Source organism: Camelus dromedarius, unplaced genomic scaffold (genome assembly GCF_036321535.1).
Source record: "Camelus dromedarius isolate mCamDro1 unplaced genomic scaffold, mCamDro1.pat HAP1_SCAFFOLD_195, whole genome shotgun sequence".
Lineage (NCBI taxonomy): Eukaryota > Metazoa > Chordata > Mammalia > Artiodactyla > Camelidae > Camelus > Camelus dromedarius.
The window spans coordinates 2,647,945-2,672,910 of NW_026989809.1; the positions used below are offsets into that span (position 1 = coordinate 2,647,945).

At 45.2% G+C, this 24,966-nt stretch overlaps 1 long non-coding RNA gene across 1 annotated transcript in view; it reads right to left on the minus strand.

Annotated features, from left to right (window-relative positions):
• LOC135320820 (uncharacterized) overlaps positions 1–18,680 on the minus strand; it is a 32,011-nt gene extending 13,331 nt beyond the window's left edge. Inside the window, exons 1-3 of the long non-coding RNA XR_010380161.1 lie at positions 18,153–18,680; positions 16,590–16,758; positions 11,783–11,925 (exon numbers count right to left, since the gene is read on the minus strand). This is a non-coding gene — a long non-coding RNA (uncharacterized LOC135320820). The remainder of the gene's footprint in view (positions 1–11,782; positions 11,926–16,589; positions 16,759–18,152) is intronic.
• Positions 18,681–24,966: the final 6,286 nt, after the last annotated feature.

Here is a 24,966-nt window from a genome sequence, read left to right on the forward strand (position 1 = left end):
AGGAAAGACGGGAGGAGACAGAGATTGTAGAATCCACAATGAGTACAAAGGCTTAGAGTATCTTTAGGGACGTCATGGGGTGAGGGGAATAAGATACATTCTTTAGATATGTGAATTACAAAGCAGACCACAAGACCAGCCAGGTCCTTGTTTTGGGGATAATAGACTATCTAAAAGCACACAAGCCCAGCTTTTATAGCTGAGGGCCTGGGTCCTTGCTTTGAAATGAGCAGAGTGCTATCTAAAGCATCAACTATGCAAGCAAAGCATTGTCTCTGCTTTTTAAGGCAAGGAGACAGGAGTGAGGATGCACAGGCTCCTCCTTGCAAAGCAGTTACTAAGCACACATTTTTCTTCTGAACATTGACAGGCGGCTGGGGTCTGTTACAATTTGTTAACCTAATCTTGGGCTCCGACATGTAACCATTATGGAACCATTATGGAGGACACCCTAGGATAACAAATCCTAGCTCTGGGTCTTTTCCTGCCAGCTTCAGACACTCTAGCAGGATCTAGACACATCCCTGACTAACGATCCCACAGAACCACCCAGACTCTTAACTCCTGGCGCTTGAAACTTAATTTTAGCTCTACACAACTTAACAAAGAAAAGTTTCAGAAATAGAAGATATTACATTCTTTTATATCTCATCATATGAACTAATTTTTCTGATTGCTCTAAGCTGCTTCTAATTGGCAAAGCACCTAATTCTGCAGGTGAATTCAGTACTTTCCATTGGGCATAACTTGCCAGTTTGGGCTCGCTGAATTCTATTGGTCAAATACTGATAAACTTAATTGATTTCATTGTTCATCAGTTTCAGCCGGGAGGAGAGGGAGTGTCACTCTGTTCCTCAGCCCACCCTCTTTTCTCATCAGCAACTCAGGCCTCCTGAAAATAAAACAAAGAATTTGTTTCCCTTCTACGCTTTCCACAAGCCCAACAGGAAACATCAGCCTGGAGAAAGAATACAACAAAAATGTTCAAACAAAAATCTATAAAACCTGAAGCAACTCCATCTCCGAATCATGATACACAATGACATGAAAGTAAGTGTGTCAAGCACAAAACATGCGTGAACCTGACCACCTCATTTCTATTCTTCAAAGGAAGGAAGGTTTTCATATTTTTTATTATCACTCTTTCTCATTGCTTCTGATTAAGCCAAAAATTAGTTTATGAAATAATTAAGCACTGCAATAACAGATTTTTGTTGTATCAATTATAGAAGGCATTCAGAGGGGATAGGAAAACCCACCTTTGTAAAAAATTTAAAATTTCTTCCCCTGATAAGAACACGTATACAAAATGCAACAGAGAATTCAAATTCTTGCGGAGAGGAGCAAAAGCCACAGAATCAAAGCAAAGTCATTACTATGAGTCAATTCAAAATTCACTAGACAAGCATGCTCAAAGCATTCAAAGAATTTTAAAGGCACACTGCAAACCATTCACTTAATGATCTGCAGGCTAGAGGAAGAATTTCCCTCTTTAACAGACAACAGAAATCAAAAGGGTGCCCCTCCAAACAAAGACGAAAGATCAATCAGGTTTTTAACAGTTCTGATAAATCAGCATGTTCTAAAGAACAAAATTCAGAAATTTTAAACATTCATTCAAACCACAATGAAACAAGCACTTAAAAAAAAAAGAAAAAAACCCCAAAGAAACTAAGCACATTGATCATGCACTTGGATCAATGAGAACGTCTTTTACCCTTCGAAGAAAGAACAGGCTATAGCCTTTTACTTGAAAATTAACACTACTTTAAAGATAACTCCTAAAACGGATTTCATCATTCATGTTGCCTTGAAAACTCTGAGGCACTTGTATCTGATCAGAAAAGCAATTCTGATAATAGTGTTACAATTCAGCGCCAGTTTGCTTTAGAAGAAAAAAGAAAAGCTACTGTTCCTCAAACCCTGCACAGAGTGTGAAGTGCCTCCCGGCCTCTTTCCCCTCCTGTTTTCAAACCTGATGCTCCCCAACCCTTCTGAAACAAGTGTGAGAACCTCGTATTCCCACCAATATGTCAAATGACTAAAGAATATCAATTTACTTGTGTAAATATATGCCTACAACTTGAACTGGAGGAGGAAGGTATCAGAGGGCTACATGGAACTTATTTCTACCTTCCTGAAATCACACACAAACACGTTCACACAGACACAAACACATACACACTGAATTACTGAGCACTTCACAAGCTTAGGAAGTCCAACTTCTAGAAGATAACTTTGCAGTTAGTTTAAAATACAAAACTGTCAAGTTTTGAAAGACTTGATCATCTGCTAAATCATCCAAATATCAACGAGACCCAATTTGCCTTCTCTGTAGAATGTAATTTCCCAAGATGTCAAAGCAGACCCTAAGAAGTACTGGATCCAAGACTCGTGTTTATCACTAGCTATTATCGTTTTTAAACAAGTAAACAGAATCAGAAAGGTATGTCCCAACATTTATTCTTATTGAAATAGCATATGTATTCAATTGTCTATACAGAAAATAGGTCCCATGATGGTGTTTAAGAGCTACTTTGTGTATTGCAATATTTATTTTTAAGTGAAGACAAGGAGGGTGGGTATTACTCAGTTGTAGAGCACTTGCTTACCATGCACAATGTGCTGGCTTCAATCCCCAGTAATCCCCCCCCCAAAAAATTGCTTATTTAAATATAAGAAAAAATTTATAAAAAAATGCAGACTAAAAACCACTGCAAAGTAGGAGCCAGAAATATAATAAAAAACATGTGTTTCTATCAAATACTGACTATACGTCAAACACAGGGACAACCACAAATCACCCCTGACAACCATCAGGTGTGGCTCTCAGCAACCCTTCTAAGTAGACACGGATGAGAAGCCCAGCACTGCGGATGAGGAGACGGAGCTCGGAGGAGCCGGGGACGCTGACCGTCCTGCTCCCCGTGACATCACGTCAGCCCAGGACAAGTGCTGACAGAGCTGCAGTGAGGGGACATGCAGCTGCGTGGAAACTTCGGGAGCTGGGAGTCCCAGAAAACACGAAAAATTGTTCCGTGAAAAACCAGCTCAAATATATTACACTGTGTCACATTCTTTAAACAGGGAACATGACTGAGACCTTTTTGGTGCCTCCGTGTCCTTTATGCCATCATCAGTTATTTGCCCTCTCAGCATGACCAGTGATGATCTGGACCCCTTATGAAGTGCACTCAGATGGCAGAGCTTTTAAAGCTGTTTTATGAAGTTTGTAAGACTCTGTCTATTCCTCACACAGGCCGTCATCCATCACTTCTCACCGGTGTGGAAGTACCACCTGAAATCACTCCTTTCTGCTTTTTAAAATCCCTTCATCTAATCCAGACTTTTCAACAGCAAAGAATCAGCTCAACCACAGACAGTGAACAGCTTATCATCAAATGGACTCGAACAGCCCATCGGACTACCTGGAAGACCTTTTCTTCTATTAAACCCACTTCCGGGTACTGCATCATTTTCTGATTGGTGGACTTGGCCGCTGACTGGCCTACTCAGAGAGCTCCCAGCCTCACATCCGGGGGTGGGAGAGGGCCCTGCTGTTTGGAGAAATCAGTGAGCAAGGCGGACATCCTCCAGTCAGGACTGCACGTGTAGAAGTGCCACAACGTGCTCAGAAATTATACCGTCAGCACACCTGGGCTCCCATGGACTGGTTTCACATTAACCAAACTCACCAGACACTGATGCAAGAAAACCAGAAACTTAACTTATTAATGTAACAGAATATGTGAAACTATGAACCAGACTGAAATATCAGAGTTCAACCATGAGTACAGTTTCTCCTCCACGGCCTAATCACGGGCAGGCTGTAACATGGCAAACATGGACAGAAGCAGAGCAGGAAGGGTTTGTAGATTAACTCAATGGACTAAATTTCTGTTATACCAACAGATCTATTGCCTGGAAAACAATTAACGCTAATCACGGTGCACTCTTCGTGGACAGTGGCTGAGACACGACTGTGAGCACCTGTGTAACTCTCCTTTCCCTGTCCTTATTGGGCAAACTGATGCACAGAGGTACAGAGATCCAGGGATGCAGATATCTCTAAACACCCAAAGCCCATCCCTGGGAGCCTCAAAACCAGACAGCCAGGGTTTAAATACCAGCTCTGCCACTTACTAGCTCTGTGACCTTGGCCAACTTACCCTCTGGGTGCCTCAGTTTCCACAATGTAAAACTGGGATAAAAATCAAACATTCCTTACTCGATTGTTGAGAAGATTGAAGGATTCATTTCTGTAAAACTCTCAGAAAAGAATGTAGCACATTATTGGTGCTCAACAAATGTCAACTTAATATTAAAGTGATTTACAAGTCTCCTTTCTAATCATCTTCTGTGTTTCCTGGCTAGACTAAGTCCCAAAGAAAATCCTTATTTCTCCTTTTATAAACTCTTGGGGAGCACCCTTCTGTTCCATAACATCACCTGTTTAAACTGAGGGAGGGGATGCCTCCTCCCCACTCCTCTTGGCCACGGAGAGTGCTTCTCCACACCACAGACCCATGGCCCACAGCTAGCCTTTATCACACTAACAGAGTGAGGTGTGAGTCCAGAGAGACAAGCAGAGTTTCTGAAACCGTTCCTTTCCTTCCAGTGCTGGCCACACTTGTGAAGCACCCGGGATGCTCAGCTCCATGGCAGGACAGCCCTGTGCATGATGGGGCAGGTCCTCTCAAGGGAAGGCTCGCTGTGGCCCAGAGTTACCTGGGACAGGGTGAGTCTCTACTTCTGGGACACAGTATAATGACACGCATTTTCCCACAGCCCTGAAGTTCATGGAGAACGTGGCTTCATCAGTAAAAATGAAGACATATATCGCCTGCTTACTCTTTTCTGTCATCTCTCAGTTGGCTGCTGGAGACAACATGTGTATAAGTATTGGATCCCATTAAGCCCCAACATATTTGAAGTACCAAAAAATTCTGTGGCTTAACGTTGGTTCAGGGCGACTGTGTAACAGTTCTGACTTTGCTGATGCTAAATTATGGGTATAGGAAATATGGAACCTCCTCAAATATCTTTTATCATAAAACCAGCTTTCCTTATTTTCCTGTTTCTTAGTAATTGCCAAAGACTATCAAATGATGGCTTCTCACAAAAGAGTAGCTAAAGTTTATGAGCCCTCTTGACATACCCACTGTGGTAAACACCTTATATAATTTCTAATGCTCACAATTCTACAAAGCAGATATGAGCATCCCCATCTCACAGACGAGGGAAATCTCAGAACGAACTGACTTAGGCTCACGTGGCTCAGTGGCAGCGCGTGCACGCAAACCCAAGTCAAAAAACTACACCCCTTCCTATATGTACCAAATCTCCTACCACTAATTAACACACAGCGGCGGGGTCAATACTCAGGGAACCCAGTACACTTTTCAGCTTTAAGGGGCTCCAGAGGCTGCTTCTAGCTGTTTTATAAATTCCCGGCTCACTGGTTTCTAGCACTGGAAGAAAAGTCCAATTTTGCCATTGTTTACACAGCAAGTCTGAGATGTTCACAGCGAGATGACAGAATAAATCTAAGATATAAGCAGAATAATTTTTCCAGGTAGACAGACATAATGGAGACTGTGCTATTCTGAAGCATTAAGCAAAGAAATCAAAATAAAATAACGTTGTTTAAGCTTTCTTTAACAAATAGGAAAATTAAGACAGTAAGAAGGTGCAACAGCGCCACCTATGGCTAAAAAGACCTTCCAGGTTGCCGGGAAACATGCAACACAAAATTGCCTGTAGGATCAGAAACGAGAATCAGATAACTAAAAGCTTCTGTAGCACATACTGCACTTTGTTTCGGGGTAAGGGAGGGGTATTCAGTATTTAATCTGATATTGCTAATACTCCTGAATATAAACAAAAGACATAGGCTTATGGAAACTCATCTTAGAGGAGGAAAGAAACCAGTCCAGCCTCTTCAGTTTACAGTAGGGGAGACTGAGACCTGGGATCTGTCCTCCTTGCAATCGGCAGCAAAGCTCTCCTAGGCCTCATGTCTTGCACTGTAGCAAAAACCAACAGATCTTTACTAGGCCTATATTCATAAAAGTAACGTCTGTATTTTTCCAACAGTAGTTAATCTAAGTATCTTGCAAAATACTTCTCAAAGAGCCAGGAAATCGTAAAAGTTTTTTGAAATACAAAAACGTTTATTTACATATTAAAACAGCATGAGATTTATTCTATTAAAAAAGTTACATGTCAAATCAATGTTTTGATATTTTAAACCTGTTAAAAGTGCAAGAAAAAAATCAAAATTTTCTTTAATCACAAAAGAGAGAAGATTATTCCCTGAAAATGATAAATGTGGATTTTTTAAACTTAATGGATCTGGTCAGAATCCGCGAATTTAAATGTCTGAGTGGATGTTACACGGCAACACGAATTCTGAGTTGTAACAATACACATTCTGTGTAAATAATCTTCAATGTCATCTGCTTAAGACAATTTAACTAATCCCTGTCTCAATAGAATGATACAGATTTCATTAAAACTTCATAGTGCACTAAAAAAAATAAATGAATCCTTGTTACTTTAAGCCATATTCATATATATCATATATATACATATTGAATATGCATCAGAAATAAGCCACCCCCTTTAGTATTCAGAGTTGATCCTTCTAAAATACCTGTCATTGTGACAGCACATTTTTATTAAGCACCTCTTGGGTGCTTTGTATACAAGGCGTCTAACTCTCACAGACAAGGAAAACGATATTACTCAAATTTCAAAAATGAGGAAATGTACTTAAGCCATAAAAACAACTTACCTATTCATCATCAGGAAAGAAAAGAGTAATGATTTTACTTACAATATTCACTGGCAATCTTTTCTTCCATACTAAGACTACATAAAACCAATTCAGTCTTTCTAAGTATTTCTGTCAATAAGGGCCACTAGAGAAAAGCAAGTAACATCACTAGCAATGGTTGGACTTTCAAAGCCCACTTCTCTTTTGCACTATAATTATTTGTAATGTTTTGTTTTTAGTGCTCACAGAGCACTAAAATTAAAAAAATTAACTTTTTAAGTCATTACCTGAGAATAAAACTTTTGTAAAAATGTACAATTTTAATTTATGCCACTCTGTCTCACATTCTCACTGGTGTCTCCCCTTTGAAGGCCTCATCAGGCTGAGATCACTAAAATTGGCCATTTATGGAGTCACAGGAGTTTGGGAAACCACTCAACGGGAGGCTGATTAGAGGAGCAATTAAAAATGCATTCTGTGCAGCCAGGATTCCAGCACTGAGCTAGCCACTGCCAGCTGTGTGTAATTTGGGACAAGCTGCTCCATCTCTCAATCCCTCAGCTGCAAAAAAGGAGACACTGGTACCTACCCTCAAACACCTGCTATGAAGTAAAACATGAGGAAAGTATTTTAGCCTTAGGGAGGTGTCCACTCAGAGCGAGTTTTGTCATTATGATGATGAGGATGGGTGTTAATAAATTAAGCTAGACCAGAAAGTAGAAATCACCATAAAGGAGAAACATTTAAATCAATGAGCATTTTCTTTTGGATGGACTGCAGAATATTCTATTGATTTTTTTTAATAAACCAAGATTTGTCCATTAATAATAGATTTACAGGTTCATGGACAAGTCTCCAGAAAAAGAATTAGAGGCCTCTAACCTCTGAATACTAAGAAAGTAAAGTTTAAAAAGAATTCTGGGTGAGATTATACCTCATTTGGGAGAGTATGTGCTTAGCATGTATGCGGCCCTCAGTTCAGTCCCCAGTAACTCCATTTAAAAACTTTTCTTTTAAGAAATGGAGAATTAAAGCAAAAAGATGGAGGAATACAGAATTTTTTTAGAGACTCAACTCAGACTTCTGATGGGGAATAAAACATCCATTTCTCAGAGGAAATCTTGAAAACAATGTAAACTGGATCTGAGATGTCTAGTCTTTTAACATTATTCAAGAATTCATATTACCAAGTCTTAAAACTACCTGATAACCCACAGTGGTGATAGTGATCATAACAGCTGCCAACACGGATCGAGCTCCGGCTAGGAATGCTCTGTTCTGACATCTCTGCCCCTGAGGCCTTACCAGGCTGAGAGCACTAACTTCGGACATTCATGAGCATCTCGTGTAAGTCCTCAATATGTGCTTCTCATTCCCCCCTCACCAGGCCCTCTGAGGGAAGCACTGTTATCATCTTCCCCGCCCGCAGTTAAGGCCACTAAGGCACAGAGACTAAACCCGATCCAGGACACACTGGCATTAAAGGACGTGTGTATTTCTGCTGTTTTATTTTTACAAAGGAATCTGAGATATCAATTCAAGGGAGACTGTTAAATAATAAAGTCTGTCTGGTTTCCACCTCAAAGAGCACATAAAATAGATTCCTGATGTAGGATGAGGCTGCCGCCACAAACTGACTCAGCTTGAAATTAATATCCAAGATGAAGCAGCGAATACACATAAATATTCACGATTGCCAACTCTGCTCACGGGTCTGGGCCCTTCACTGCCTGAACGGCGGTGAAATCCCCACCCCTGTCAGGGAGGGAAGAGCGGCTCTTCCAGGTCGCACCCAGGCTTCACGGGCTGTTTCCCCTCACAGGCTATCCTCAATGATTAAAAAGCTCTCAAGATTTTTACACCATGCAAAAGTGAAATACATTTCTGCAGATGGAGCACTTTCTCAGGCTTAAACCTTTTTTGCCTACACTCAGCAAGGGGGAGAAAAGAAACATGACTCTGCAAATTCTCTGAGCCTCACCACTCACTGGAGTAGAACTGTCTCAGCACAAAATGACTGTTCACATTGCAGGGTGAGAACAAAATAAAGCCGCCCCAACCACAGGCACTCCCAGAGACAGCGTTCAGCAGTCTTCTGCACACTCACGGTTGTGCAGCCCTCACCACCATCTATTTCCAGAACACTCCATCATCCCAGAAGAAACCCCCTGTCACTATCAGTCATTCCCTAATCCCCCTCCACCCAGCCCCTTGCAACCATCACCTGCTCTCTGCCTCTGCATTTGCCTATTCTGCGCATTTCAGATCACTGAAGTCAACAAAATGTTGCCGTTTATGTCTGGTTCCTTTCACTTAACGTGCTATTATCAAGGCTTTTCCATGTTGAAGTGGTATCAGCATCTCTCTCTCTTTTTTTTTTTTTTTTTGAAAACGTTAGTTTATTAAAAGGTGGTAAGTACTATCAAAAAGAGTAGAGTGGAGCATAAGGGGTGGGGATTCAATGGGAAAAGCGTGGGTTGAGCAGTCAGGGTGGACTTCCCAGAACAGGTGGCATTTTTCATCTTCCCCTTTATTTTTTTTTTCTTTTTATTCACCCTTACGTATGAATAATGTTCCACTACATGGAGATACTTCATTCAGTTCATCCATTCAGCAGCTATGTATGGACGACAACCAGAAGAATGAGTGTAAGAGGTGACTAGCAGGGATGGCATTTAAGCAAAGGGCAAGATGTGCTTTAAAAAAAAAGCAAACAAACAGAGGCACAAGGAAATTCAGTCCGTTTCTGAGCAAAGTGCATGCTTGCTTCGGCAGGACTACCGTGCAGGGCTGGGGAGGATACTGGCAGGAATCACGGGGAGGGAGTCACCTAAGAAGACTCCCCACCGAAATTAGCTCAGCCAATTCTCCTCCCTCATGTTTCTAGGTTTCTCTTATTTCATGTAATAGCACTTTAACTACACATCTGATCATGTGCATCAGACCACCTTACCTTGAAGCCACAGAAAATCATTCACTGACCGGAGCAGCTCCAGGACAAAACTGTGATGGACCAGGGAGTCCTGCAGCATCCCAGCCTGCAGGCACAAACCCCACATATGCCTTGGTGATGTCCAGAAAATAAAATGCATGGAAATATCTCACTGCTGGTGCACAACATCTGCCCCCAAATTGCCCCAAAATCATGCTGGTAAAGCACTACTCAACCCTCTCACTACAAAAAAAAAAAAAAAAAGCTAAGAAGGCAAATTTAGGCTCTGCCATTGAAAACAAGCAACCATCAATGCCAGTATCTGAGCTGGAATGCTCCTGACTTCAAAAACCACTGCGGACTTATTTTTCAAACCGGAAAGCATATATGTATTCCACGTAGATGATATTACAGTAGGATTTTTATTTTCGAAACTTCCAGTTCAAAATTAGCACAAGAAAGATTATGTTTCAGCTTTTAAAAAACTCAATTATCTTCCACTTTCTTAATTTTGAACCTATTATTATTTTATAAATGGAGCAATGCTTCATATTATAAACCAAGTGTTTGGCTTCTGCAAACAAGACCTTTATGACCTCACCATTTCAGAGCAAACTTTAATGATGTTTTAAGAGGTGGGGCCTGGGGCGCTCACTAACAGCCCTTTAAATACTGACAAGGATGTGCTATTAAGTAATGCAAAGGCTCTAAGTCCACATTAACTAAGAAACCAAAGAAACTACACCAAAGCCTTACTTTATCATTTTTAAATATTCCTATTTTTTGAATATTAAAGTTCTTAAAAGATATGATTTTTTTGAGAAAGACAACAGCTGTATTAAATTTCCTCTCACCAAGAAAGCAATCTTTATCAAGAGTAAAAACCCCTATGGAAATTCAAAAGACAGGACGTTTCTAGCTAAGTGAACATGCAGATCTGAACACAAACATAAATCCTATCAGATCTCACTCGAACCAGCTCAACAAAGTCCTGGGCTACCCTGGAACTTAACTCTTCTCTTCCAAATGTTGGCTGAGCAAGCATCATCACACAAGGCAGGGAAGAAGAGAAGAGGAAAGTCCACCTGGTGGCCTCCATCTGTTTTCTTCAAGCCAAAAGGCGCCGCAAGTGCGGCCCAGCTAACAAGCCCTCCCCATAAGGAAATCCGGCATCCACACTGCCCCTGCCGTCCCCAAGCAGCCCCGATACCCCTCTCCCACTTGTGGCCTCCCAGCCTGTGAATGGTCTTCTAATGTCACTCCCCAGTTGGTGGCACCCTCCCCCTCTTCCCCGCTACACACACACACACACAAACACACACACACACACACACACACACACGCGCGCGCGCGCGCGCGGAGCAAAGGCAGCCTTCCCAAAGCATAAATTTGATTACATCACCCCACTTCAAACCCTTCAGAGGCTCCCTGGTAGAGTTCTAGCCCCACCCCCGACCCTGCTCGCCCATCCTCACCTCAGTACCCAGGTCCCCAGTGACCTCAGTGGCCCCCTGACCTGCTCCTACTTCCCACTTGCCTCCAGGCTCATTTTGTTTCTCAAGGAAGCCTTCCCTCCCTCCAACCTCCGCAATTTGTTCCTCTGTTCCTAGAACATTCTAGGCTAAGTCAACTTCTGACACTGCTAAGCTCCCAAGGAGCATTTTGCTTACTAATGTGGGTCCAACCTCTCTCCCCTAGACACTCAGAAGTGTGTGTGTTATGAATAAATGAATGATGGGGTGTGTCTCAAAGGGACAGCCAGACCTGCTCTCGCCCGTCCCGACCTTTCTTACTGTAGAATATCAGAAGCAAAACCAGAAGAACCTTTCCTGAGGGTCACTTCCTGCTGACACCATTCACTGCCTCCTGTGTCAGTTCTAGTAAAACTCAAGCTCTTCGAAAGCCCTCCACCCCAGGCCCTCTCCAGTGTCCTCCCCAGCAGGGGCACCCACAACCCTGGACCACACATGGTACTCTCCCCGAGTCCCCACCGCACAAGCCTCCAGGCCTCTACCCGGGCTGCTCTGCCACATGAGCCACAGCCTTCATGTTTTCTACTGGCTGACCCTTACTCTGTCTTCACAACTGAATGTAGAGCCCATTTCTTCCAGGAAGTCCTCTCTGATAATATCCTTTAGGTCTTGGCAGGTCTCCCTCTGTAGCAGCACTGCATGGTGACCAACTGGGTGTTTGCTTGCTCCTTTGGGACCACGACCTATTGGGGGCCACGTGGGAAGGAGTGAGAGATTACAAGAGGGGTGGGAGAAGCAAAAAGCAAAAATCACAGCTGAAGTCCCAAATTCAAGGATTCTTTCTCAGAAAAAGATTAAATTATTTCAAACGAGTGCAATTTGGCTACTATTTTTGTGGCTTGCGGAAAGCAAGGGCTTGGTGTTCTAGTCCAAAACCCGGGTTACATGCAAAGAAATGTATATATTCATATCCAAAGGAAACCAGAGCTGCTCAACAACAGTTTGCAGTCAGAATTGAAAGGAATTTTGATAAAGGCAATGTCTCTCTCTCTCTCTCTTCTTTCATTTCTGGCATCATATAATTTTAGAAGTATTTGCGTGACTAAGAGATGGCTACAGCCCGTGATTCTGCACTGGAGAGTTTGGGCTGAGGAAGCCCAGATTACATTCACTGTGTAAATGCAATCACACCAACAAACTGACAAGTTCCCTTGTGGAGGAGCTGATGTTCCAAAGCAGGCAAACTTATGCAGTAAGAAAACTCTAAATAAAAAGTAAGAAATTCAATGTTCTGTACTCAATTTCATTAGCTATATGGGCCATTACCTGATAGTATATCTTGTCTAATGAAACCCAAAAATAAATTGTGAACGTTGATTTTCTTCATCTGACTGTTTTATGCTAAATTTGGATATCAAACCCACAATCCATACGGACAGCTCAGGCCTATGCTGCAGCACAGCTACATCCCGTAGAAGAAAGTCTATCAAGGGAGAACTGGAGAGTTTCCCTTCAGAAGCTGCTAAGTCTGGTTTTGCACCTATACATCATTTGCAACCACTTCATCGTCAAAGGAGTAAGACCTTACCTCTGTGGTGCGTAAAGCACTGCGGTGCTTCAGAACAATCAAAGAACACTGAGCTTTGTGAATCAGTCCTGAGGCACTTAAATCGTACTTTTTCTGAAAGGCCCCAAAACTGACCCACTACACCATTTCACGTACAACAGGGAGGTACCGGAATTAGTAGAGAAAACACGCCCTTGAAGTCTGACAAGACCCTGCTTGAATCCTATTACAGCATTTACTACCCTCTAAACGGACCAATAACTTAACCCCTCTGAGAAGGCTTGCCAATCCGCAAAAGGGGTCTGCCACAGCCCACCTGGGAAGCATGGATGTGAATGCAACACGCAAGTAGGGCGGCCGACTGGTACCTGACACGGGGCCTGGCTAGTTTCCCTCCACTGCCCTTGTCCCCCTTTAAACTTGTGCTGTTTCCCAGGTACCAAACGCCCGGAAAAGACTGCCCGAATATTCTGTGTGTCCCTGGATACATGCCTTACCCTTAGGAGGCCAGAAAAACAACTGCCTTCTCCCAAGTCACTATCAATATTCTTAAGATTCTGGATTTTTTAACCTCTATTTTGCAGGGAGACTATTCCAGAAATTTTCAAGCACCATTCTCCAGGTTGGCTCCCCTCCCAGCGCCCATCCCTTCTCACTTCAGATCCTCTGTCTGCCTTCTGTTCATTGGAAAGCGAGTCAGGAAGAGCGGGGACTCCCTAGGCCTCCTTCCCTCACTGATATGTTACTGTGACTACCTTCAACCCACGCCCCACTCCAACTCCAGCTTCTGAGGAGTCTACCCTCCCGGACCCTGCAGACTCTGCAACTTCCCAAGACACACACGTGGCCACGACCCTCCCTTCAGATTTCTTCCAGGCTGGCCCTGACCAACCCCCGGCCCCTTAAGGATAAATGACATTGCCCTGAAAATCCTAAACGCCGCTGACTGACACACCAAAGCTGCATGGTCTGGGCTTTCCTCCAACCCAGGCACAGACCTGCCCCGCCTCAGCCTCAGTCTGCAGCTCTCAAGATGATCTAATTCACATGCGCGGCTGTGAACACCAGCTAAGAATGACGACTCCCAACGTGTATCTCTAGTCCGGCTCCTTCACCTGAGCCCCAGGGCCATAGACCCGAGTGCCTCTTTGAAGTCCTAACTTGGATGAAAAATGGCATCTTAAAAATGCCTCATGTCCACCATTTACTCTGGAATTGAATTTCTGGCAGGTACCTCCCATGCTCCCCATTTTAGTAACAGACCCAGCACTCACCTATGTGTTTGAGGTCACATTCAATTTCCCCTGTTCCCTCACTCCAGCCCTGGCCTGGAATATTAGTCCTGTCATTTCTGTCGCTAAGCCCATCTCAAGTCTGGTTCTGCAGGGACCACGGCCGGATCCCCACAAGCTCACAGCAAGGTGCACTGAGTCACAGTCCTCCGAAGGGTGCTCCCTGGAGGGGGAGGCATCTCCTGCCGCCGGTCACCACAGAAGGCACTGGATTCTCACAAAGGAGGCTCTGGAGAAGGGACTCAAGGTTCTTCCGTGATCTGAGCTTTGAAGGTCCCGAGGTCTGGCGGAGCTCCTATTAGCAGACACACTTGCCACTGAGCAGATGAGGATGGAGGAGCCCAAGCAAGGCTGTCCTCACTCCGACCCCTTGGCCCTTGGGAGCCACGGGAAAGGCCTGTGTCCAGGGCACAGCCCAACAATCACAGACCCCAGCCTGCATTTGCCAAACCGGACAGCCTAGACTCCTTCTACTTGCGAGACATACTTCTGTTCTGTTCCCCCCCGAGAATGTGATGGACTCTTTCAGAATGTCTGGCCTGTCTCAAGCGAGACCAAGTCAGTGAAGGATGAAGTGTTCACATTTGGACTAGAGCATGAAAGGAGAAACAAGACCTCATGATCAGCATGATGGTGGTGGCCAAACTCTTCCCCTGGGTGAGATGAACAAGGGTGGGGGTGAGAATCCAAGGTCTTAGATTGGCCAAAGCATCTTCCTTCATGGCTGACTGGGGGTTGGAGACTCACTACCGCAAACTAACGACACGGCTGTCAGTGGGGGACGTCAGCTGCAACAAACACGGAGTCAGCTCTTTAATGCCAACATGGGTTAAAAGTAAAGGCCGGTGCAGGGAGGCCTGCACGGCTGCTGAGGCAAACCACAGACCCGGCTCTGAATGCCCACTGGCTGGAGCAGAGAGGAAGCTACGGTCCCTTTAACAGTCCCTGTGTCCACCAGATCCATGTAATCCAGCTACTTAGGAGAAGTATATGTTGTCCTGATACTCAGAAAAACCAGCCTCGTAAAGGGAACAAAAGAGTGGCATGGATTTTAGACCCACTTCTGCCCCTTTATGAAGGCAAAATAAAGTAAATGGCACGGGGAAGTTGAATGCAAAAAAAAAAAAATTAAATAACCAAACGGTGACTGATTCCTCCAACAGTGTCCCCTGCAGCTGCTCACCCCCAAACCTGCCACTTCCTCACCAGTGACCGCCGGTCAGGAAGCGCCGTCACGCACGTCACACAGAGACTGCCAGGAACCGCGTGCTGAGCACGTTTGTGTAAAAGCAGGAATCGAGCAAGATGCTGCAGACTTTGACTTGACAAGTTTAAATACTCCATGAAAAGAATCCCTCAACAGCCGCCTAAATCAATTCGCTTCTCACTTCTTCAAAACAATTAAACTAATTGAATAAGGGTGCATTTGTCACCAAATATAAGGAGGACCAAACAGGTTCCTCAAAGAAATGATTTTAACAGTTATCAAACACCAGTGGGTGATGTGCTAAAAAAGCAAATATTCCAAAAAATTAGAAAATAACAAGATGACTAGGATAATGCATGGATCAAGGCACCTGAAAAGTTTCTGCTTTTTAAAGCGATGGAGACAGCACGGAGGGCGATCTAGCTATTTCCAATGCAGGATATGCACAGCCACCTTTTCAGACGCAACTGCGCGGTAAAAGAGAAAAAGGAATAAAGAAAAAGGAAAAGAGGAACAAGCGAAAATTAGAAACACACAAGAACAAAAATGACTTTGACAGCATGTACAAGAATTTACGTGAGTGTGTGAGCCCAGGGACGTGGGGATGGTGAGACCCACCCTCACCTCCTGCTCCAGGGAAGGCAGAGGCCTGAAGGGAGCGACACTGCTTGGGGACCCCAACGTGGTCAGCGCCCCTAACCAAAACTCCACATACATGCGTCTAGGCAGCTTTTAAGCCACAAAATGTGGTAGCATTACAGGCTGGACAGTTTTACTCACTCCCAACGAGAGTAGCAGGAGAGAATTAGTCTCTGCTCCTGCACCAAAGCATTGTTTTAAAAATTAATGACTGTGGAATAGTAAAAGCAACAATGGAGTAAAAGTGACTGGAGGAGAGCGTACTTGACCCGAGCTCACAGGCTGCGTTATCTCACTGACGTTCAGATGCTGGCTGAGCCCTTATGGTACCAAAACAGACAAATCCACCAGGAGGGAGTTTAATGTGCTGCTGTATTTTGATGCCGGGAGCCATGCCTGGTACACGAGGTTCTGGGTAAACAATGGTGACAGTGTCAACACTATGGGCTAAGCACACATCCAGCTACTCCGCCAAATCCAAAGGGCAAACTTCAAAACGCAAATACAAGCTGGAATTCTCTGGTGGGTCTGCAGACTCAGAACCAAGCAGTTGCTGAGCAAAAATGTCACCAGTGCCTCCTATGACAAAAGAGGAGGCACTGGCCATGGGGCTCGGGCAGGGCTCCAGGCTTCCACTGCTCACCCACCAGTCTGTCCAGGGGGAGAACATGGTTCCTGCTTACTTTGCACTGATGCACCTACCTTGACTAACGCCTGGGGGCTCAGCCGGAGGTGACATGTGAGGTGAACGGAGCCAGCCTCGGTGTAGCCCGGTGCTGGCAGCTGTGCCCACAGCAGTGCCCAAGCACCTAAACCTGCCACCTCATCCCCAAGGAGCAGAAGGGTGTGCGGACGTGTAGATCACAGGGCCCTGTGAGGACAAATACAGATCATGGCCACTACATGTCTCACCCCTTACTAAAGTCATAGAGGTATGTCCGGGAGGAAGAGGAAATTCATCCAGAGCCTGCCAGGCACCACACGCAGGTGGGGCTCGGGCCCCCTGTGCCTCTCACTCACAGGACTGGTCTGGACTTTCTTTTTATCAATTCTCTGGCATCTTCTCCTCCAACTTACCAACAACCAGAAAGTAGGATTTGATCTTAGGTAAGTTCAAGAATCACAGAGCACTGCCTCCACAGCAGGCCCGTGCCAGGTCCTCCGACCGTCACCTGTGGTACCACCATGATCGCCCTCCAGACTCAATGCACGAGGCCGGAGGCCGTGGGGTCACAGCTTCCCTCAATCTCCCCAGGAAAGGGGGACCACCTCTGGGCAAAGGCATCTCACCTCTTCTGCCCGAGGGAATGCATGATAGATACACGGGGAAACAGGGCACAAGGTGGGGGGGTAGTAAGCCCAGGAGAGCTCGTCTGCACTTCCAAGGCAAAAGTGGGGCCGTTGACTTAATCACAGGGACAAAGTGAGGATGAATCTTTCCCTGCTTTGTCTCATACTCCGTGATACGCCTTTCCCTGCATAAGGAGTTCATCCGGAATTCCCTGGAGGTGTTTCTGATGTCCTAACTTGGCATGCTGGCTGTCGGGGAGGAAGAGAGGGCCTGAACCCAGCAGGTGCTGGGCCTGGGAGGCAGGAGACACCGGCTCCAGACACAGCTCAACCAGCAACTCGTTCTGCCTCTCGGGATTCTGCATCTCATTTATAAGCAAAGGGATGACACTGTCCCAGGACAGGCTGCCTAACAAAATTGAAATGAGAGCCATGTAAAGAAAGCTTCCCAGTTGCCACATTTAAAACGGTAAACAAAGAAACAATCAAACAAACAAACAAAAAAAGCACATACTAGAAACTAATTTTAAGAACAGATCTTACTTAATCTGCTGTATGTAAAATACTATCATTTTGACATGTAATCAATATATGAAAGTAACAAGATAGTTTACATTCTTTTTACTAGACAAGTCTCAGCGTCTGATGTGCATTTGACCTACAGCACATCTCAGCTCAGAACAGCCTCTTCCCCAGCGCTCATAGCATCAGTGGCTGTGGCTACTCTATTGGACAGCAACTCCGGGGGTCCCACCAGGGGTCTTGGCTGAAAAGTGGGAGGAAGTCTCCACAATGACCCTAAAAGGATCTCTCTGTAACAAAGGCAGATTCACTTTTAAATGTCTGTAAACCGTCGGGCTGCACCTCCCTCTGCCCTTGGCTACAAGACAGCCCTCTTCCTTGCTGATCCCTTCCTGGATGTAGGGAAGGAACCCGGCACACAGCCAGGGTGGCCGGGCCTCCAGGTAGACTTACCTGCTGTCTGTGTCCAGTCCCATGAAGTCTTCCTTCTCAAACAAGGTGCAGAGGAGGGGGATCCTTTCCCCAGACTTGTCAGGGTCCCATCCAGCCACTTGGACTTGAGCAAGATGAACAGTGACTCAGTGAAGTCCTCGATCCTCTTCTCCACCACCCGGCAGTCCTCGTAGTTTGAAGGCCACGTTGGTGCGTGGCTGCTCGGCTACCTCCCCATGCAGCACAAAGACAAAGAGCTGAGAGTCATTAAGCGTGGTGCCATACAGCTCCTCTGTACATGGAGCTTCTCGAAGGCCTTGGCCGAGAGGCAGTCGGTAATGGTGACAAGGCCCACGACCGTGCGGTGGGTCTGGAAGTCACTCCATGCATTCTCGAAAGCATAGTGGTGCCTGTAGTGGATACAGAGTGCCCACTGGGAGCCGCACGGGCTGATCTGGCTCACCAAGGAGATTCATTTATAGATGCAAAAGAAATTGTCCTCTGAAATGATCCCCACGGGTTGGACGACCACGGGGAGAGTCTCGTATTCCTCAGCACACTGCACATAGTCAGGGATGCGCATGTTGCAGGCCCTGCCGAGAGGGGAGAGGAGATCGAGGTAAATATTGTGCTGTGGGCTGCGGGAGCCTCTGGGTTGCGGTGACCTGGTGTGTACAAGCCAGAAGGCAAGGGAAGCACAAGCAAAGCAGGGGGTACAGTTTGTCCTTCAGACCCTGCACATGGCTACCGTAGCTCGGATCACATTACCCAGCTTTTGGTCTAGGCTTCCTGCCCCTGCAGAGAAGGGTCATTTCTTGTTTTCTGTTTCCAAGCACCTAGCAAGACCCTGATGCAAAGTCAGTGCTCAACACTGCGGAATAAATAAATGAACAAAGGAACTGCTTTCCCCACCCCCCTTCAGCAGATTATAAAGAAAAGAACCGCAGTAGGATCAAAAGATCTGGATTTCAATACCAATTTATTTGAACTCCTAAACTGCAGAATAATGGATAAGAAAACTTGCCTTGGGGAAGAGGGTACAGCTCAGTGGTAGAGCACATACATAGCATGTACGAGGTCCTGGGTTCAATCCCCAGTACCTCATTTTAAAAAATGAAACAAATGAATAAACCTAATTACCCTTCTCAAAAAATATTTTTTATTTCAAAATTCAAAAAACACCTTGAAATTGACACAACATTGTAAACTTGACTATACTTCAATTTAAAAAAAAAATCCTTGCCTTACAATAATATATCTGGATTATGGAAGTTTACAAATGTAAAATGACTAGGGTACCACCTGCATAAAGAGGAGGGACTGTACAAATTTACTATCCCTCCTTTATGAGCTATATTTCCTTTGGGGGGTGTTATAAACTCTCAGAGCTAATTTTCTCAGATTAAAAAGAACAAAACAATACTTGATTCTCAGTACTGCTGAAGAATCAGATAAGCCTGTGAAAGCATCTGACCCACAGATGTTACTCAATAAATGTTTGTTGAATGAATGAATAAACAAGCAAAGTGAATGCTGCTCCCTGCCACAGACCATCATAATGGTACTTCCTGGAAATCCCAAGCCCATGTTACACCCGACTACACACTAAACATGTGGGTGACCTGGGCAGGCCTGTGTGTTTCTCTAAGCCCCAGTTTAATCATAGATAGAAATGAGGGCAATAACACAAACCTCAAAGGGTTAGTGAGTCAGTAATGAATTGTACCCCAACTTTGCAAGATGGAACCATTAAGGAAAATTGGGCAAAGGGTCCATAGGCCCTCCGCATATTATCTCCTACAAGTACAGGGGAACCTACATTACATCTCAAAATAAAAAGTCTAATATTTTAAAGAGGCTATTGAGGTTAAATGAGCTCATTGTCTCAAATAAGGAACACACAGTACAAGTACGACAATGCCTAGCCCATGAGATACACTCAGTTAACATTCCCACTGAACCCACTAATCCCTCCAACTTCAGACCATGAGGATGGGTCCTCATGGCCAAAGGCCACTGCACCTGAAGCTGACAAAACTAATGGTCCCCACTTCCAAGAGTCCCTGTCACCACCCTTGTTCTAATTTTCTATTTGTAATATTATTTTTATTTAATAGAAACCCCCAATTGCATAGCCTTCAGGTCACCAAAACCTGACCACAGAGATCATGATGGCAGCCCTCCTTGGTGAAACAATAAAATGAAAAACCATTTCCACAAGACCTCTGTGCAAATCTACTAGGGAACTTCATCTTGGACTGAGGAAGAGGACTGGGGAGGAGGGGGCAATCTGGGGGCACAGAGAAATATGGGCCACCTGTCCCACGATGGACTTAAGACTCAACCCTCGCCCTCCAGGTAATTCAAAATACACACCGACAGAGTGCTATGGACAAGATTTTTTTTAAAGAAATCCCTGACCCCCTAGAAGGTCTTGTTTCTACCGAGACACAGATGGCTTATGTGTATAATGTTTCACAAAAGCCTTAAAATATTATCACCCCAACTTGACACATTAAGAAACTGAGGTAGAGAAGTTTATCATATTGTACAAGATTAGAGAGAGGCCACGTCAGACACCATATTTAAACCCAAGCCCCTGTTCCAGGGCTCACACTAGAAATTCTGACATGCTGCCCCTTTCCTGCCCTCTCCCTGCAATAAATTTCTGAAGAGTCTTTCCTGTGCCATCTGGAATCACAATAACTTCAATTTTCCACAAAGCGCTATGTCACTCCCTGGAGGACATATCAAAATCTAAAGGGTTGGGATGGGAGGAGAGATTTGCATTTTCTGTTTCTCAAAGGAAACATGGCTTTAAAAGAAACTGAAAAGCACTTATCTAGTCTAAGCCCTCATTGTGCAGAGAAAGAAATGGAAGTTCAAAAGAGATGAGGAAAGGGCCTTATTAACAAATATTGCTTCAGCGCAGCATCAAGCCAGCCCTGGGCACTGCTGGGGGAGGATCTGGGAGACCAAGGAGAATGAGTGTTAGAAAAAGGAAAGAGAAGAAGCATACAAGGCCCTGTCTCTACACCACCATATCATGAAATTCCACCAAATTAACCAGTATGGGGGCAGCCAATATTAAGGTGGGCTAAACAGGTTATAGAAACCTGGAAGTCTCAACCATAGTGCAAATTCCAACATTTACTCTGCTTTTTTCCCCAGTTCAAGCATTAACTCAGTGGGCACTCTGTTCCAGGGACTACACGAGGCCTGGAATCCTCCCAAGTACATATCCCTATTATCACGTGTGCAAACCACATAAAGGCCCACCAGAAGAAAAGTGCCCACAGATAAGATGGAATTACTGAAGCTGAAAGCAGTCAACCAGCGTATGTTACTAGGAAAAATGATGCTGCTAGAAAAGGACTCATGGACATAGAAAGCAAACTGTGGTTAGCAGGCAGGAAAGGGGGGATTAACAGATACACATTAATAAATATAAAATAAATGACAATGACCTACTATATAGCACAGGGAACTATATTCAATTTCTTGTAATGAGTTGTGCTAAAAACAATCTAAAACTTATGTATATACATATGCATATATTTATAACTGAATCTCTGCTGTATACACCTGAAACTAACATTGTAAATTGACTACACTTCATTAAAAATAATTTTAAAAAATAAGTATAAATAAAATCAACGCCATTAAGATAAAATAAAAGAACACTCTTATCCCCTTAGCTGTAGGTGGTGGAGAATTCTGGTTACAAGCACCAAGTCCACTGGATCACTCCAGCACTGACTGTCACTCTTTCTGACCATCAGGCAGTCACTTGGCTTCACTGAGGTTACTTTTCTCTTCTGTGAAAGGCTACAGTGGCAACTAATGATGTATAGAATCTCATCATTCACAAGCCCAACAATTAGTGAGGACTTCTCATGGGCCAGGCTCTGGAGAGTTGAAAAGATAGGGTCCCAGATATATTCATGGGTAGAAGAAGTTTATGCCATAAAGACATTTATTCTTCCTGTTTTGATAGATAGATTCAATGCAATTCTGACTAGAATTCCTACCAGACTTTTCATGGAATATAACAAGTTAATTTATGGTCAGGAACAGCCAAGAAACTTCTTTACAACCACCACTGGGGAGGGGTGGATAGGTCATTCATTTCCACTGTTCTTTCTGAAGTGATGAAAACGTTCTGGAATAATAATGGTTGCACCACTGTGAATATGCTAAAAGCTGCTGAATTGTACCATTTAAATGGGTGGAATTCATGGTGTGTGAACAATATCACAATAAAGCTGTTATATGAAAAAATATTCCTTGACAATTATTTTTCCCTCTATACAACTAGTCTACCCCACAATTTAAGAAAAACAAAAAACCAAAACAAACTAAACTGTGCCAGGAGATTTTTAGGACTGCAATGTCCCTGGGTCTCCAACGCCTCTGGTGGTGCTGTTCCTGTTAACACACACTAGCTGGGCTGGGCTAGTTAGGGACTGTAAGTATGTTTTTAAAATCGACGGTCACACGTTTCACCCTGGGAGAGGGAAGGAAGGAGAATGTCACAGCCTCATGCCTTCAGCTCATTTTTAACTGAACCAAGCCCTGCTTTCAACACTGTAATCCCTGGCACTATAAAAACACGTGACATCAACAAGCACCGCCATCATAACACCTGAAATTGTCCAAGTTACTTACCTGGGGCAGAAACACTGAGGGGGGAGACGGAAACTCCCTCAGCACTGGTGCTCACTTTTCCAGACTCCATCAGGAGAAACTGGGCTTTACAGCCTGAGGCTCTAAGCCCGGGAAGCAGCACGCATGCCGCTGAGCTGGTCCTCAGGGAGCTGGAAAGGGAGAGGAGGGCAGCCTCGGGGTCACAGGGCAGGGAAAGCGGGGGTGGGGACCCGGGCTGCAGCCCCGCTCTGAGGTCAGCCCAAGCCACAGCCGCCCGCCCACGATCGGGTCCGCAGAACCCCCCCACCCGGGACACAGCCCTCCCAGGGGCAGAGATGAGCCGGCGGCCAAGGAGAGGAATCCCTGGAGGAGAGGACTCGTGGGCGGGAGAGGGGAAGGGGTCGCCAGCCGCGGACTGAGGGGAGCCCGGCTAGGGCGAGAGGCGGCAGGTGCACACCTGGCCCTAGACAGCTGTGGCCAGGGCGCCGGGGTAGGTGGCGCGGGCAGAGGGGTCTGGCCCGAGATATTCAGCTGAACACAGGCTGACGCGCCCTCGCGGACTTTGACGCGCTGACCGCCCTCCCGCAGCCGCCTGACCCCTTTCCGGGGAGCCCCCCAACTTGCATTTCCACAGCCAGAGGCCCCGGCACCGGGCAGGAGCTACAGGCCTACCGGTTGACAGAGCTGAGAAGACTTTGGGGCCGATTCCCAGCTCGGAGCTGGAGCTTCCAACCCGCGGTCCAGCTGGCACCGACTGCACATGAGCAGGAGGGCCAGAGATCCTCTCCTGGTTCTGTGATAGAGGCTGGGGCATCAAGGGAGGGAGAAGATGGGGGAGGAGGAGAGGAGGGGAAAAGTGGAGGGAGACAGATGGATAGGAGGAGCAGAGATTAGGTAGGGATCTGGAGAGGGGAGGGTAGTAGCGGAGATGTAGAGAAAAAGCTTTACTTCTGGGGCACCCCGAAGGAGGCGGCAGACCTGCCTCTGTACCATTCTGTAACCCTTCAAGGCCCGCAGCTCAAGTTTTACCTCCCTGGTCCAGCCCTCCAGGCGATGCCTCTGCATATCCCCTACCGGGATCAAACCCGTTGTCCCCACGTGAAGCTGGGTTTCCTGTTGCTCTGGGAACCAAGCACCAGCAGGTGTTGTCTCTCAGAACTACCTTGGGAAGTGTACATATTCCCCTTTTACAGGCTGGGAAAAAGGCAGGCACGATCTCTGCCTTAGCTCCACTGTCCCAGGTGTTGGACTTGCGGGGAGCGGGAGGTACAAGATCAGAGCCCCAGACAGAGCAGACTGCCTGAGTGTTGGTGCATAGTCCCATCCCTCCTGGGTAGAACACACCTAACCCAAGTGGAAGCAACAAGGGCTCACAGTAGGTTCCTGGGTGTGGGAGAGCTGTCCTCAGTTCCAGTGCCCAGCTTGCTAGGTAGATAGGAGTGTTACCGAGTCCAAATTCATTCTCCTCAGTGCAGGACAGGCCAATAAGTTGGGAGACCCGCTGCTGGGGCATGGAAAAGCAAGTTTCTGTAGAGCTAGATGGCAAACTAATGTCCTGGAAAACCATCTCCCCAAGTCAGAATTCAGGCTCGTTTCCTATGTGCTTGGTTGTTGCAAACTTCTTGGTGTAGGAATTCCTTGTTGTTAGAATCCTTTGTTCTTGCAGCTATCTGCCTGGGTCAAATCTCTGTAAACCTCCAACAAAACAAAAGTTATTTTCTATTCTGTAACTTGTTATCATTTTATGAATGGAAAAGTGTTAAATATCCTTAAAGGTCAGAGCCTTCAGAATAGGCTCTTCTGTATATTTCAGGCTCTAGGCAACATTGTTTTACAAGCAAGATGAAGCCTAGGAGACAGAGCAAAGGGTTAAAGTCAAAGGAACAGATCTAATATGGAGTCAGGTTTGATTTTTCTATTACCGAGGCAGAAGCCACTTGAGGATTTAAATCCCTTTAAGTTAAAAATAACTAAAACTTTAAAGGAATTTACATACATAGGTGGGAATGTGCATAGCATATCTGGAAAAGCACACAAAGTCTAGTAAACAGTGGCATCTCCAGGGAGGGCTGGAAGAACAGGGGATGAGGGAAAACTTCTTTCACTTGTGTATTTTTGTGCTGTTTGAATTGTTTTTAACCATATGCATGTATTTCTTTTTCAGTTTAAAAAAAGTGTAATGGAGCAA